The sequence below is a fragment of the Acomys russatus genome, chromosome 2, assembly GCF_903995435.1.
Source record: "Acomys russatus chromosome 2, mAcoRus1.1, whole genome shotgun sequence".
NCBI lineage: Eukaryota > Metazoa > Chordata > Mammalia > Rodentia > Muridae > Acomys > Acomys russatus.
Genome location: NC_067138.1, coordinates 15,567,821 through 15,585,330, shown reverse-complemented (window position 1 = coordinate 15,585,330; position 17,510 = coordinate 15,567,821).

Sequence of the window (17,510 nt, the reverse complement as noted above, 5' to 3'; positions counted from 1 at the left end):
CTGTCTGGGCATTTTTCAAGCCTTGCAGAGCTTTTGCTTATTATATATTATGGTTTCCTATTGTATTTTTAAGTGTTTTCTGTGTGTGTATATTGTATGTGTTTCAGGGTCTGTGTTTCTTGTGCTTTTTGACTTTTTTCTCTCTCTTTTTTTTTCGCCCTATTCCTATTTGTTTGTTTTTATTTTATCACCATTGATTTTTATAATTATCATTTTAGATGTCTGTTTTGTAATGAGAGAGAGGAAGAGAGGGTATAGAATGGGGGACAGTGTAGATGGTCTTAGAAGAGCTCAATTAGGAAAACCATAATTAGAATGTACTATATGAAAAAAAATCAATTTTCAATTAAAATTTTTCTTTCAAGAAAGAATAAGAAAAAGTTTAAAAATTAAAAATTCTGTAGCTATTAAAGAAAATTAAGAAGTAGGTATTTCCCAGTTTTATACTTTATGTGTGACATGCTGTCAAGCATCCTTATCATCCAAAAACTTGCAGTTTGAATTTTCTTTACATGATCTTATTAACAACATCAGCCCAGCATTAATTTGATAGGAGAAGATACAGCTGCTATTTTACCAAATGTAAAATGTGGTGCTCAGGGAGGGGCAATTGAACTCAGCATTAAAACATTAGCATCACAAATTGTAATGGGGGCTGGATAATAATTGAGAGGAGCTATTAGGGTTTTAAATATTGACTCCATGAAATTAAATGATAGTAAACCCATTCAAATTAAGAACACTGACTCTGAGCTCCAGAGCTGTGTGCTAGACAGAATGAATTGCAGATTAAGCTTGATAATTTATTCCTCCTTAATCTTTTTAAGTTTACATCATATTATCTCCTGATGCAGTATTCAGGTTGATTACTGAGGCCTCAAATGCATTTTAATTCAAATATTGTCTTCGTCTTGAAGAAGAAATTGATCCTCTGGTTTTTGTTTAAAGTACGTCTTCATAGGGAAGTATGAGGGCCAGATGTGGTAGAATACTGTCCTCTGGGTAAGATATGGCCATTGCTTTCTTGAAATTGAGGCATGTTTGTTCCCATAGAGGAGATGTCCCCAGGATTAATCCCACTGACATTTCTTTATGGAAGATGAAGAAGGACTCATTGGGTTCATAAGGCTTCATATGAGGTGATCATGTTACATGGACAGTGGATGGGGTCCCTCCTCATTTCTCCCTGAGGATTTGCAAACAAAACAGTTTCCTCAGTTATAACTCCCTCTAAGTTGCCCAGTCTCTTGTTACATTGAATAAAAATCACCCATGCCCAATTAAACTTGTTGGTTTATAAAGCTACTCTTGATTATAATTGTTTCTTTGTGGCTTTTCCTCCTTTTTATTTTTTTGTTGGTGCCCTATTTAAGGGGAATAGACATTTGTTCACATGTCCCTGAAAAAAGCCATGTAAAGGTCAATATTAATTGTGTTGTTTTGACAACATCCTTTCTGGTGCATAGTTTCATGAAGAAATGCTAGCGTTTTAGGGACAATAGGCTGGAAGAGTTTTGACAATTTGATATTATGATATTTTACATAAAATGCATGGCACAAAAATTTTAATAGATATTATTTTGGCTATGTTTACTGCAATATACAGCAGATATACATAATCACAATGTGCCTTATGAGAATTTAATAAGATCATGAACTTAATAAAAAATTTCAATATAAACAGAAACAGTAGAATAAAATATAAAGGTGACAAAAGTCTAAAAATCATGGAGGAAGGATATTGTAACCAGCCTTGCAAAAAATGAAGGTATTCTAAACATTTTTTGGCTCTAAGTGTGACTATCAGAGTATTGAAAGAACAGATCCCCCCAAAATGGACATATCCCCAATATTACCATGATGGAAGAAGAAAAATTCACCACCATGAGAGAGGAATTGTATCCCAGAAAACACTTTTCACAGCTCTAAAACGTAGTTAGACCATTTTACAGGATGAGACTGAAACTCAGACAATGATGGGGCTATTATGAATGACATCACACCTTGACCTTAACAGGGACTGCACACATGTGTACGTCTTTGGTCCTATATTTAAACTTTTATCTCAAAACAGAAGACACATTGGGTCTCTTTTCCCCTCTTCCCAATGTGGTCCTGCTGAATAAACCTTGGTTTTCTGCTTTCCACTGTTAACTCTTCTCTTCCTGTTGACTATTTCAGGAATGGTGGGACTGTCTTTGGGTACAGGCTGTGATCCTCAAGTTTGATAACAATATCAGTAAGTAACTTCATATTGACCAATAAAGAAACCTCAACTTCTAAATTTCTGTTTGATTCCTCATTGGCAATTTTCAATGTCCACATATACTTCAGTTGTGTCACATGGCATTTCATTTCTGCTTAATGAAAGTAGACATGGTGCCAAACTAAGTTGTTGTGGGAAATAATTGTTCATTCACCTTATTCTTAGTGCCACCTTAAGCAATACAATATAAAATTAGATAACAGTCGGTGATCTAAAAAATGTTATTAGGTCCTAATTGCTACTTTATACTCAAGTCTAGCACTTTCATCAAATGTATGTGATTGAAAACCTTTAGATATTTTTCTACTTTCCCCCAGGATATATATGGAACGGTGTGGTAAAAATATAAAGCCAAGACAATGTGACTTCAGGTCCGTTCTCTTGGGCATTGTCTAATATGGGCATGTACTAGACACTTTCATTATGGATTTTAAACACAATCCTCTATCATTTTTTGATTTATTTGTCACATTATTTGTATTGATTATTTGGGATTTTCACATTATAAACCCCAATTGCACTTGCATTCCAGTCCTCCAAGGTCCCATCCCAGCCCTTGTGACTTACTGTCACTCCCTCTTAAAAAAAAAAAAAAAAAAAAAAAAAGAAGAAAAATAAAAAAGAAAACAAACAAACAAGTTCAATTTGTGCTGCCTATACAGTCACTAAAGCATGGTCAAACTCCAGGTGGCCAGCCCCTTAAAGAAAACTGTGCCCTTTCCCACCGACACCCTGACAGGAGACATCTGTTGTGGAGAGCTACACTTTAGCATCCTTATCACAAGTATGTTTTCAGAACAAAAGAACTGGACACTGACATTGGATCAGACCTAACTGGATTCATTTCTCTCAGCATGCTAGACAATGACATACTGCATTCTTCATGTTCCAGTTCCAAGTGTCTCAGTTGCTGTTCCTCATCAGAATGAGACAGCTCCCAGGACACCTTTGAAGAAGGTTCCAGTCCCAATTGGCCCAGCATTTAAGACTGTCCCACACAGGACTCTAAGTCTTATCATAATTTTTAAGGGTTCTCTTTGATGGTGCTCTGTTTAGGCTGATACTTTTGTGGGGCTTGGGCGTGGAGTAAAAGGTTGTAACAGGAACCTTCCATATTCCTCTTTATCAGTTGTAGAGTCTGCAGTCATCAAAACCATGGCCAACATAGCTTCCTTACTCTTTATTGCCAGCAGGAGCACAGAACACGGACTTATACATGGTTTCTGGTGACAACAGGGACCACAGACATCCACATGATTTCAGGCTGCATTACAGATTACGGACATTAAAATGGACATGGACATCAGTACAGACCCTGGTTGCAATAGAATCACAGACCGAGACATGACCCTCAGCAGTACTAAGGACCCGGACATCAACACGGCCACAGACAGCAGCACAGGCCACTCATATGAATATGGCCTTAGGTGGTAACTCAGGCCAGTGACATTGACAGGGCTCCCGGATATTGTAGAGCCACCTACATCCACATGAACCTCTGGCCTTAACACTGCCTGGGGACAGCTAAACATGTATAACAAAGTGGCCTCCAGGGGCTGCAAAGACACTCCTTTCAAGGAAGTTCAAATCAGGAAATGAACTGATCTTCTTCCTGGGCATCCTGTCCTTGCTCAGAACCAGGGCGATCATGTGACTTGGCATCATGTTGGGTGGAGACACTGAGTCCAGCCCCAGCTGGCTGTGGGCCTACTGGCCAACATCACTCTGTGGGCCTACTCGGCAACATGTTTGCCCTGTCCACTACAGGCTTCTCTCACACCTATCACAGCCATCGCTTCACTAGGTCCACTTCTCTCCACTACTACATTCCTCCCTCTTTCCCAGTTCTCCATTAAATCTTCATTTGCCATAGTGGCATTAGAAACTGCAGTATCATATTTACACACACACACACACACACACACACACACACACACACACACACACGGACAGGTTTGCAGACAAATATTCATTGCAACTAGTCATTGGTCTTGTTCAAGGTTTCTGAAGTTCCAGAGATACTGGACCATTTTCAAGAATCGTCTCGGATATATCCTGCTGGTGGCTCGAGTCAGGGTGATGTTCCACTTATGCAGGGAAGGGTAGGAGTTAGGGGTGCAGGTTCAGTGAGAGCTCCAGGCTGTGGCAGTCCTCTCTGCCCTCAATGTCTGCCACCCCAAGGCTCACTAGCCTCCATTTTGTGCTTGCAGCCTGCAGGCTGTGCTGCTGGCCAACGCCCTGCCTCCCAGCAGGGCAAGAAATAGGTTGCAGCTGCAGCAACTCCATACTGGGTGCCTGCTAGTGGGCCTGTTTTCTGAGGAGAGTTGCAGGCCACTACTTATAACCCTGTCCTAGGTGCTGCCTGCCCCACAGTTCCACTCAACAGGCATACGTGTTGAGCTTGTAGGCTGCCCTGACCTCTCCGTGTCAGAGCAGGGAAACATCACAGGGCTGTTTCTGTGGGAACTCTTGGCTGCCACACATCTCAGCCTCATCACTGGCTGAGATGAGGAAGCAGACACAATATAGTCATCATTCTGTTTTGCCTTCCTTCCTTCCAGTTTCCTGAGTACAAATGTTAAAAGCATCTTCCCATAAGCCGGAGACTCTTTTCTGCTGCGGAGTCACCCTTCAGAACCTCTCAGATTCCTTAGTGCCCTGCTCGGGTTGCCAGCGGCCATCGCCTTTGTCCCCTTCCCGCCTCTCCCTTTGAGATTAGAGTGGAATATTTTTACTAGGTTTTATGGGCTAAGATAGGAAATATGAAAAATGACTCAAGATTCCAAATAAGTCTTTTTTCTTTTAATGTGTTCCCTTTTTCATATATTACATCTCTACTTCTAATCATTTGGGTTTGAGGTTATTATAGGCTTAAGTGCCGATTCTTGAGTTTAACGTTGTTAAGTAAATGTTTTTGGATCTTTTCCCCACACTTGGTTTCTGTTTCCTCTCTGGTCTTCTGGCCTGAGTGGTCTGGGGTTCTGATGCTCAGGTTTCTGCTGGGGTTTTTGTGGCTTGCATGATCTCTGAGGTTTTGGGTACCAATGTTGCCTCCAGGGTTCCACATACCTGTGTTACCTCTGGGGCTCTGTGTCTCTGGGGTTTTGTCTCTGGGGTTCTTAGTAAAAGATACAACCTAACCCTGTTTTAAAGCAGGGTCAGAAAAAAGACAGGCCCTGAGAAATTCCACCCTGCAGAGCTGACAGTTTTCGCTTGCACAAACAGGAACTTACTCCACTCGCTCCCACCCCAAAGACAATCACTTCAGGGCTGAGACATAGTTTTAGAACCACGCAATAGAATTAAAGGTCATGTTAGATTGTTACAAATCAGCCTTCAAAAAAGTATAAAAATTCAGTGCTTTTGTTACTTGGGGTCACCTCTCCCTCCGGTGCAGGTGGACCCGGTCGCGTAAGACCAATAAACTTCCTCTTGCTTTTCCATGAACAGGCCTCTGCCTCTCATTTAGTTGTTTTCCAGAATAGGCTCTCCTGATCAGTCTCACACTAGTACAGTGTGGCCTCCAATTAAGCAGAATTCTTCTGCCAGAACTGTGGACCTGAATATGAAGCCCAGGGGTCCAGGTACAGTTGGGGGCTTTATGGAGTGTTAGTGGGCGGTGCCCTTCCTGGCCATTCCCTAGAATGCGCCTGGCCTCTGGGAATAGGCTAGAATGTGGAGCCCAGGGAAGGGTGGTGCAGTGAAATAAAGGCTTTTTCAACCTTTCTAGCCCTCGCGTTCTGATCTAGTTGGAGAGCAGTCTGACTGTATGCTATTGGCAACTATTCTCACAGCTGTGGGCACTACTGCTTTCATTCTCAAGAGGACTGAGTTAGTGCTAGAATTAATTCAGAACTACTGCTGGTAACTAAGAGACTGAGCACGTCAGTCTGTTAAAGTATCTACCCAAGCAGAAAAAAAGAAAAAAAAAAAAAAAGATGATAAAACCATGATGAGCTGAGACTTTTGAAAGGAAGTTGGGTTTCTTCAAGTCTACTCTTGGCAGCAGTGGCTATTTGAAGCCCTCTGTATTGTGGTTCTTTCCTCCTAGGCTGTCACATCTGAAGCACATTTGTTTCTCCATGAATTCCTTGCCGTGATGTTTGCCCTTGTCACCAGACAAAAGGCAACAGAAATCTGTAGACTGAAACTTCTAAAATCATGAGGCCAGTTAAAATTTCTTTCTCACACATTTTTATTTCAGATGTGTTATAGGTAATGAAAATCTCACTACCACAATGATTAAACAAGACACAATTGATATATATATAATATTAAAATAATATGTTGTAACTATAGAAGGTAACTATAAACATGACTATTAAGAAAATACTATATGCACATTTTAAAAGTTTATTTTATTACTCTTCATTATGTGTATGTGTGTGTGTTTCCATGTGGATATGTGCATATGAATGCAGGAAACGCCAGAGATTAGAGGCATCAGATGTCCTAAAACTGGCATTACAGGTGGTATGAGCTACCATGTGGATGCTGAGAAAACACTCATGTCTTCTGAAGGAACAGCAAGTTGCTGTTAACCACTGAGCCATCTTTCTCGCCCAGAAAATTCTATATTTTTAATTTTCAAAGTTTGGCTATGAATATCACAAAAACTAGAAATAAATGGCTAGGAGTGAACACTGACATACACTAACATGGAAAACGGATATATGTGTGCTTGCTGACTGCTCAAATGCCTTTGTTAGTCAAGTGATGAAGCCATAATAAAAGAGTGCACTCTTGTAAAAACAAATTACAATCGACCCTTTGTTTAATGGTAATTTCAATGAATTTTAAATACCTAGTCCAAACATTTTCAATTTGAAATAAAATTAACTTAAAATATTTATTCATATACACAAATGAATTTAATAAATTTGTGAGGCCAGTTATTAATTTACAGGACATTCCAGATCATCAGCATCTAAGTGGTCTAGCACCCCTCCTTATGATTACCTCTAGAGATCAAATTCAGATAGTCAGCCTAGTGGCAGGAAACTTTACCTGTTGAACAATCTCTCTGGCCACCATAATAGATCTTTTTTTAACCATAATTTTACATTTAGATTGCATAATGAATAGTAAAATTATATAAGACTGCACATTCAAGTTGTTACTTGGTGCAATTAAATAATATTCAAATAGGAAGAAAAATTCCCAAAAGCAAGCAATAGAGTCAGAGCCAGGCCCTGCATGTGCTCTCTCTCTCTCTCTCTCTCTCTCTCTCTCTCTCTCTCTCTCTCTCTCTCTTTCAGCATTTCTCACTCCCCTTCTGCATTGTGCTGCTTCTTCCTCCATAATGACCCTGCATTCAGCTATCATCTGTCCATTCCCAATGTTACCAACTGCAATTTGGTCTTAGATTGGCTTGACCAACCTGAGTATTATCTCAATTTATTTACTAAAGCATTTTGGTTTTGTTTTCTGTTTTTAAAATACAATGATTCATAATTTGTCTTTGAATAATTTCTAAAACAATTAGTCATATAGTTACACTCAAAAATTTTCTCTCATTCTTCAATTCTTACCTTTTAATTCAACTTCTTTTTGTCCATTGCTTTTTTTTCTGAAAACAAGCCTGTCCAAGTTTTGTGTTTAAATTCACATTCCTTAATTTACCTAGAATATTAACTTGCTTTGCTATTTCTAATTCAAGAATTTTCTAATCCCAGCTACATTTGAACCCTCTGCTTTGTTTGTGTTTTCCAAAGTCATTGCAGCTCAATTTCTTTGCCATGCCACTGTTGCACATAACACTGAAACTTCTTTTGTTGTTGTTGTTGTTTTATTTTAATTTATTGTGATTTATTCAGATTACATCCCGATTTTTACACCCTGGCTTATATCTTCCCATTCCCACCCCCCCTCTCTCTTCCTCCCTCTTCAGCTCCACTAGACCTCTGACAGAAGGGCACCTCCTACACCACAGTCTATCAGGTCTCACTCATTCTGAGAACCTGCTTCCCCTTCCCCTGTGTGCCTGCTGGGGTTCCCTACCAAAGGGATGTGATCAAATTGGGGGCACCAGAGTTCATGACAGAGGCAGTCCCTGCTCTGCCCACAACTGTGGAGAATGAGCTGTCCATTGGCTAAATCTGAACAGGGAGGTCTAGGTTTACTGCATGCATTCTCTTTGATTGGTGAAACAGTTTTTGCAGGTCTGCCTGGGTCCAGATCAGCAGGCCTTGATGGTCTCCTTTTGGGGCTCCTGGACCCTCTGTGTCTTTCCATTCTCCCATTTTTCCATACCACTCTGAGTGCTCTGCCCAGAGTCCAGAAGCGAGTTACAACATCTGTCCCAATCCCCCACTGGATGGAGTACTAAGAATATTCCTTTGACCAAGTCCCCTGAATGGGGAGACCTGGTGGCACTCAGAGGAAGGGTAGCAGGCTACCAAGAAGAGACTTCATACCCTATGAGCATATACAGGGGGAGGAGGTCCCCCTCAGGAACAGTCATAGGGGAGGGGAGTAAGGGGAAAATGGGAGGGAGGGAGGAATGGGAGGATACAAGGGATGGGATAACCATTGAGATGTTATATGAATAAATTAATAAAATTTTAAAAAAAGTATTAGGCTTCTCGTCAGAATATCGAACATTGTTCCTGTGAATCCTAGGGTAGTACAAATATTTATGGCATCCTAGGGGTAAATTAAAATTTACTGCTCTAATTATTTGAACCTTTACTAGCTAGATAAATACAGAGTTCTTTGTTTGTTTTGTTTTGTGTCTTTGATGGAACTCAAATGAGCATTGCATGAGAAACAATGTCTCCACTGCAGTGGACGCTCCGGCCGGAAGTTCCTCAGGAAGTGCTGAAGCAAGCACTCAGCGCTTCAAGTTCCCAGACAACCTTGCATTCTTCTGTGGAATCAAATTCATTAGCACAGAGAGTTGCCCTGTCCTCAGCATTTTATGAGGTTTTTGGCAGTAGATCTTTCAAATAGGAATCTAGTCATGCAAAGTATTAACAAATACCATGCCAGAGGAATTCTTTTCATGGAAGGAGACAATACTTTGATTTCATGCCTATTAATGAATCATGTAGCCGTGTATTGCTTAGGATGGGGAAAGTGGGATTGTTTTAATGAGTATTTCCCATCAGGCTATGGAAAAGTATGAGTCTCTGGCTGGGATAATTTGATGTGAGATTTTTGCCTTCTTCCAGCTGCCAGGCAGCATGCGGCAGAGCTGGCTGCAGAATGCGCTGTACTCCATTGCCTGTCTCTGTGTGTGTTCTCATCTCTCTCGCAGCAGTGGTCCTATGAATGACTGCGGTTAAAGACTTTGTGAGTGGGTACTCTGTTGAGGCAGGGGAAAAAAACTTCCTGGAAGCAAAAAGAAAAAAAATTTTTTTGCAGAGTATAATGACTTTAAAATTAATATGTGTGGATATGTATGTATATTCAAACAATAATTCTATCAAAAAACTAATCAAATTTTCTGATTTGCTAAATTTATACACACGGCTGTTATACACATGGTGTGAGGAACTATTTCAGACCATGGACTTAAAAGTAGGTAAGGCTAGAAATGTTGCCTTTTTTTCAGCATCTTGAAGTATATAAGGTTTTTAAAAGGTGTCCAACATAGGTTTTATTTATTAATGCCGCTATTTAAAATCCAAGTTCACTTTCAATTTTTTTTCTGTAGTTTGCCAGAAATGAAACAGTTTAATGACGTCCTCATTGCTGTAGATTGACATTTATTTCATCTTCCTTTCCTGATATATGCAAATCCATGTCTCTTTGCTGGTATCGTTTTACATTCTCTAGTCTGAATGCAAAGACGCCATTAAAATCGATAGCAATATCTACCACTTCAGTGAATAAATTATGCTCTCCATTTCATGGAGGTCCCGTTATCTCTGGCCCTGACCCCTTCTTACTTCTCAATGTGAAAGGATCCTGATTTATCTCACATTCTTGTGCAATCTTCCTTTCATTTTCTACCCTTAATTTTCTTATCGTATTTTTTACCCTTTTAACTTCATTCCGCCGTCTCAGCGCTTCTCTCTACCTCCTTTTTTTTTTATTCTGAACATTTTATTCTTTCTGGGCTTTGATTACTTTTTGGGCTGTCCCCTCTCTCCACATTTGCTTTTTATTCTAACTAAAACCATATTTATTTCTGGATGATATGCATGGTCCTTGAGGATAATTTAATTTACCCTTCAGTATATTTCATTTACTCATTCCTTTAACTCTCTCCCTTCATTTTTCATTTGGTTAGCATGTATGTCTCTACTCCAATTTTACTCTTTTTTTTCCTACTGAAAAAAAAAAATCACATTTTTACCATTCCCTACCCTCCCACCCTCACTCCCAAGCCTGCTTTTTGTGTATTCTTTTGGTTGATCTAACCTGAAATCCAACTTTATTTCTTTGATTCCACTCTCATATTTTTAATCTATAATAATATCTCTGGTTACTTAAAACTGCTCTTGGAATTACAAAGAAAGCACATTCCCTTGTTCGTTGAAAGCATTGTACAAAAGCATTGTAAGCAGGAGAGAGTTAAATGCAGGAGAACCAAGTTGGTAGGATGTTTGTTGGGGCTTTCAATTTTAAGCTCCATATACAGAAAGCCTTTAAATGTTCAGATAATGGCAGCAGTCTCATTGTACCCTCTTTGTTTGGCTACCTCTGTCCTTTTGTTAATCCCTGCAGAATATAGCACAAGAGGTCATTTAATCTGTTGCTCTGTGGCCTGATGGGGCTCAGGCCTCATACTCTCTAAAAAATATCTTTTTGCTTTGGTTCTTACCAGTGTAAATGGTATTTGGAGTTCTTGGTAAATGTTTGGGGGAAAGCTGCAGACGTCACATGGAGGTAAAAACGTATATGGATGGAAATGATCGAAATGTCACCCTCTGTACAAGGTTATTGGGGCCTCAAAGCATTTAACAGTTGGGAAATACAGGCTTTAAAATGACTGAAATATATTTTGGAGAGTCTACTGAATTCTATATAGTGGTTTGGCTTAACATCCTATAAAGATGAATGTAATCAGAAACTGAGTGGAACTGAGGTAAATCTACTCGTATGAATATGTTTCCCTACTTTCTGTGCAGCTCCAGCAGCCAATTGAGTCATGGCCAATTCTGTCCATTGAAATAATATTTTTGGAAAAACAGGTGTGATGGCATGAGAAATTATTGTAAGACCGCAAATTTGAGCCACTATGCATTCAGCTAGAATGACAACTTCCAACAAATCATTTCAAAGCTAGCAATAATGGTATTTCTGACTTACAGAGAGTCATATGTTTCTAAGACCAATTGTTGGGTAGATATTTAGACAAGTAGGGTGTGGATGAACTCTATCTCCAGTCTTACAGATGGGAAATGCTAAACCCAATATATATTAAATTGTTCTAATTAAGAAGCATACTCCTCAGAAGGCAATTGACTAAAACAACAACACACTTAAGAACTAGACCCAGCAATGATGGAAACTAATTTCACACAAATTTTATAATATTATTATTAAATTATTCATTAGAATATTTACAATTCCGGAATTTCTTTAAGAAATAATTATCACTTCAATAATATTAAAGTGTTCAAGGTTGGAAGGGAAATGACTGGAGAGGAACAGATAAGAGCCAGAATGATCCAGGCATGGTGGTGCATGCCTGTAATCCCAGCACTTGGGAGGCAGAGGCAGGCAGATCATTCTGTGTTCAAGACCAGCCTGGTCTACAAAGCAAGTCCAGGACACCAAAGCTAACACAAAGAAACCCTGCCTCAAAAAAACTAAAAAAAAATTACTCTGAAACAACTTCATATTATGTGCAGATTAAATTATTGACACTAAAGGCAATGCCCATAAATATTGTTTAGTTAAAGCAGCTGATAACTGACTAACAGCATGAACAAAGCTATTTCAGTAAGGCACTGTGTGGAGCAATAGTAAAACCCTCCAATATGCTAAACTGACAACAAGCTTCTTGGCATTCAAAAGACCAGCCAAAACCTAGCATTGATGTGGAGTGTCTCAACTAATGCCAGCACTAGCTGAGGAAATTAACAGCTTCTAAGGGAGGAAGTGTTAGCTGTCTTCTGGGATTGGGCCCTGATAGGCTGGCCACACTCCAGTGAATGACCCAGCACCCATGGACATAGTGGTAGCAGTCAACCTGGTGAGTTTCAGAGAAATACATGAGCTTGGAGGAAAATGTTGTTGGAGGAATGTGTAAGAAGTGGAAGGGATAAAATGCGGATGACATAGTCAAAGCATACAATATTTGTATATGGAATTCCCGAACAATTTAAAAGCATTTCAATGTGAGAAGAATAAGGCAATGAAGATATATTAATATTTACAATAGCATTTTAATTTTTGTATTTTATTTCCTTATTATATGTTCATTATTTAAAGTGATTTAATTTTAAATACATTTGATCATAATTTTTTCTATTTCAAATACTTCCAAATCCTGCCTCCTCTCTATCTACCAGTTCTTATTCAAAAACTAACAAAAACACAGTATAGCAACAAAACCTCCCCAAAGCAAGAAAGTAAAATAAAATATCACCCAAAAGGAATGAAAGAAACAACAACAAAAAAAAAAAAACCCAAAATGCACAAAAATGTTATCAAATATAAGCAAGTGGTGTGGGAGCGCTTGTGCGCACATGCGCACACACACACACAAACACACACACACACACACACACACACACACACACACCAAAATAACAAAAACAAAATAAACAAACAAAACCCAAACCAAACCAAACTCAACCAACCAACCAACGAACCAACCAGACAAACACTAAAAGCTGTGGGCTCCATTATTTGTTGATCTCCTGAACAAAAGACCTACTCTGCGGTGATTCATATACCCAGTGTCTCTCATTAAAGAAAACAAATTTTTTTTACAATGTCAGGCAGTATAAGTTGTTAACCTTTACCCTACTAATTAGCTTTTCATTCATTCATTCATTCATTCATTCACTCACTCACTCATTCATTTATGAATGTAACAAAATTAAAATATAACATGATAAAACAAAAACAATCATATCAATGTTAGACAAAACAAAAGAAGGGAAAGAACCCAAAAGAAGGCAAAAGAATCAGAGACCTACATGTTTGCACACTCTGGAATCTCATACATTCCTGGGAGGCCTGCTCATTTCAGAAAAGAAATGGAGGAGGAGTAGACCTGAGGGAGGGGGGATGCAGTGGCTGGGAGGAGTGGAAGGGGGACTCTTGTATGAGAGAAAAATAAAAACAAAATAAACGGTAAACTGAAGGCAATAATATATACATGGAGGACCTAGTGCAGACCTGCGCAGGCCCTATGAATCCTTTCTCAGTCTCTGTGAGTTCATATGAGCTTTGTTTCCTTGGTGTCCTCCACCTCCTTGGACTCTTACACTCTTTCCACCTCCTCTTCTGTAGTTTTCCCTGGTCTCTGAGGGGAGACTGCTCATCCAGGTAAAGGACCAGTGTACAGGCCAGCCCAGCAAGCAGGCCAGAGACGACTAGGGATCTGTCCTGTGGAGCAGGCACTGGAAGGTTTATTCTTGTTTCCCTTTAACCATTTTCCCCTCTTGTATAGGTTAGTTGTGTTGTATAATAAAGCTTAATTGTTAAGAAACAGAGCCAACAGTTCTCTGATGGTGATGGAGCATGACGCTAATCTATTAGTTTAGCAGACTATCATTAGTAGTCATTTATTACTATATTTTCTTATTTCTTTGTGGCCAGTTTCATTTAGTTTTACCCTGGATACTTGGCCTATCTATTACCCCAAACAGTGCCAGGTGTGGATTCTATCTCATGGTGTGGGACTAAAGTCAAGTTGGACACTGGTTGGTTACTCCTAAGAGCTTTGTGCCACCATTGCACATATTTTGTAGGTAATGTACCATTGTATAGGAAGGGACTGTGGCTACATTGGTCTTTATCTTTCTCTTTTGATAGCATGCAGAGTACCTCTTGTACCAAAGATACTGAAACAGGGGTGGAGGCTCTCTATATGCAGTGGCTTGGCATCTCCATGTACAATGAGTTGTATAGGTGTTGTCTTCAATAATGACACCTTGCTGTCCACTGGCAGAGAGGAATCTGTATATAGTCTTGGAAACAGCCTGACTTGTTTGGCAGGTCTAATGGGACCGTTTCGGCCACCAACTCAATCACATACAGCACAATCTTATATAGGACATTTCATTGGGTGATAAGACATGGACAGTTGCTGCTATGTCTCCCCTATTTTTGGCAATTTTGCTTAGATCACCTTTGTATATATGTACATTTTAGGAAGTTTTCAATGTATTAGGTTTCCATACTAATCTTCAAATGGTCCTTAATTTTAGCTGGCCTTAACTGTTTAATCTCCTACAATTCCTTCTTTTCCTCATTTGTGATTGGCTTTCCCATTCCAGTTCCACTTCCACCCATCCCTACCTATTCCATATTCCTTCCTCATTGAGATCCATCTATTCTCTCTAATCCCTTACTGTACATCTACTCTCAGTGGTACAAAGGATGGTAGCTTCATTATCATTACTTAATAGCTAATAGCCCCATACATGCAAATACATGCTATATTTGTAATTTGTGGTCTGGGATACCTCACTCAGGATGATTTTTTTTCTTGTTCCATCAACTTGCCTAAATATTTAGTGATTTCATTTATTATTATTACTATTATTATTATTATTACTATTATTATTATTATTATTATTATTATTATTATTATTACATCGGAATACTACTCCATTGCATAAATGTACTGCATTATCTTTAGCCATTGTTTGATTAAGGGACATATTGGTTGTTTCCAACTTCTGAATTTTATGAATAGAACAGCAGTAAACACGATTGAGTAAGAATCTCAGAGATAGGATGAACCATCTTTTGCATATATGCCCAAGAGTGGTATAGCTGGATCTTGAAGTATATCAATTCCCATCTTCCTGAGGAATCATCACATTGATCTCCACAGCAGGTGTATGAGTTTGCACGCCCCTCAGCAGTCATTGGTGTCATTCGTACTCCACATCCTTGCCAGTATGAGATATAACTTGTTTATCTCTTGTTAGCCATTTTGACATGTGTAAGATGAAATCGCAAAGTAGTTTTGATTTGCATTCTCTCATGGCTAAGGGAGTTGAGCGTTCCTTTAAGTGTTTATCAGCAATTTGAATTTCCTCTATTGAGAATTCTCTGATTAGAACGGTATGTTACTTTTTAATTGGGTTATTTGTGTCTGTGAAATGTAGTTTATATATATATATATATATATATATATATATATATATATATATATATAAATATAAATATATATGTTAACTCTCTTTCAGATGTGTAATTGGTAAAAATATTTTTACATTCTATAGGCTGCCACTTTTCTGAATAGCAATGTCTTTAGCAGCATGGAACCTTCTTTGTTTCATGAGGTCCCATTTATTAATAGTTGATCTTAGAGCCTGCATTAAGAATATTCTGTTTAGAAAGTTTTCTCCTCCTCAGTGAGTTCAAGGCTATTTCCGGCTTTCTCTTATATGAGATTCCGTGTATTTTGTGTTATGTTGAGGTCTATTTGGAGTTGAGTTTTGTTTAGGGTGATTAAAATGAATCTATTTGGTTTCTTCTACATGTAGACACCCAATTTGATGAACACTAGTGAAGATGCTGACTTTTTCCTGTGTATATTTCTGTCTCTATAAAAAATTGGATGTCCATAGTTGCATGGATTTATGTCCAGTTGTTCCATTTAATTCCATTAAACAACATGTCCATTTTTTTCCAATATCATGTTGTTTTTATTATTTTAGTATTTTATACCACTTAAAATCAGAGACAGTGATAACTCTTTCAGTTTCTTATTATTACCCAGGATTGTTTTAACTATCTTGAGGTATTGTTTATTCATATAATCTGAAATTTTCCCTTTCAGGATATGTGAAGAATTGTAACGAGATTTTTATGGGGGTTGCATTAAATATGTAGATTAATTTTGGTAGGATGGCAAGTTTTACTATTTGAATCCTATCAACACGTGAGCATGGAAGATCTTTCCATTTTCTGATATTTTCTACAATTTCTTTCTTTAATGATTGAAGTTTTTTTCCCATAGAAGTATTTCACTTGTTTTCTTAGAGATATTCAAAGATATATAATTAGAGGCCATTGTGAAAGGTGCTGTTTCTATGATTTTTTTCTCAGATCATCTGTCATTTGTATATAGGAGGGCTACTGATTTTGTGAGTTTATCTTGTATCCAACTGCTTTGTTAAAAATGTTGTCTGTAGGCATTTCCTAATGAAATTTTGGAGACCCTTTGTGTCCTGGGCTGTTTTTGCTTTGGAGATTTTCATGACTGCTTCCGCTTCACCAGGGGTTTGCTTAAATCTGATCTTGATTTAACTTTGGTAAGTGGTATATATCAAGACTATTAGATATTTTGTTTAGATTTTTTCCCAACCTGGTGAAGTACAGGTTTAAAAAATATGATTCTTTGTCTACTTTTCGTTTCTAACTTTGTTAATTTGGGTCTTCTTTGTGTGACAGAAAATGGAAGACAGAAGGAGTGGGACAGTAGGAATGTTTGTGAAATTCCTGAATGTGTTGCATTTTGCTGGATCAAATAATTTATATTCCCCATCTAGACTTAGAGTCTGTTGGTGCTTTGTTTGTGGGGTTCTGACTAAGATATTTCTATTGTCCTCTATCCTTAGCATGGATTTATCCTGACACGTCTCTGTCTGAGTTGTTTATCTGGGCTCTGATCCTTTCCATGCCTACTTACCCATTTTCCCTTACTACATTTTATTATTTTTAAGAACTGAGAGTTTCATTGCCTCTTTCCTGTACCACAGATACAAAGATGACACCAATGTTGATATAAGTACTAGCTGTATAATTCTGGAAATGCAGCTATTTATCTGAATCTCAGTTTTCTCACCAGTAATGTAATAGTGTACTCTGATGATTAAATGAATAGTGTATATAATGCACACATAATACATGGCATATTTTAGCTAATTAATACCTGAAATTTCTCCCCTCACTAAAAATAATGAGTCAATTAAATACATGAGATAAAATTGATAATTTGGATGAAAAATTAAGAAAACCTTAGATGTTTTCCCTCCATATGTTTCTTACTATTATTTTCACTTGGGTTCAGAAATTGTGTCCAAATTAAAATCTTATGGGTTTTTGTTGTAGGCAAGTTAGGATCACCAAAAAACATTTAAGAAACAAATGCCATTTTCTA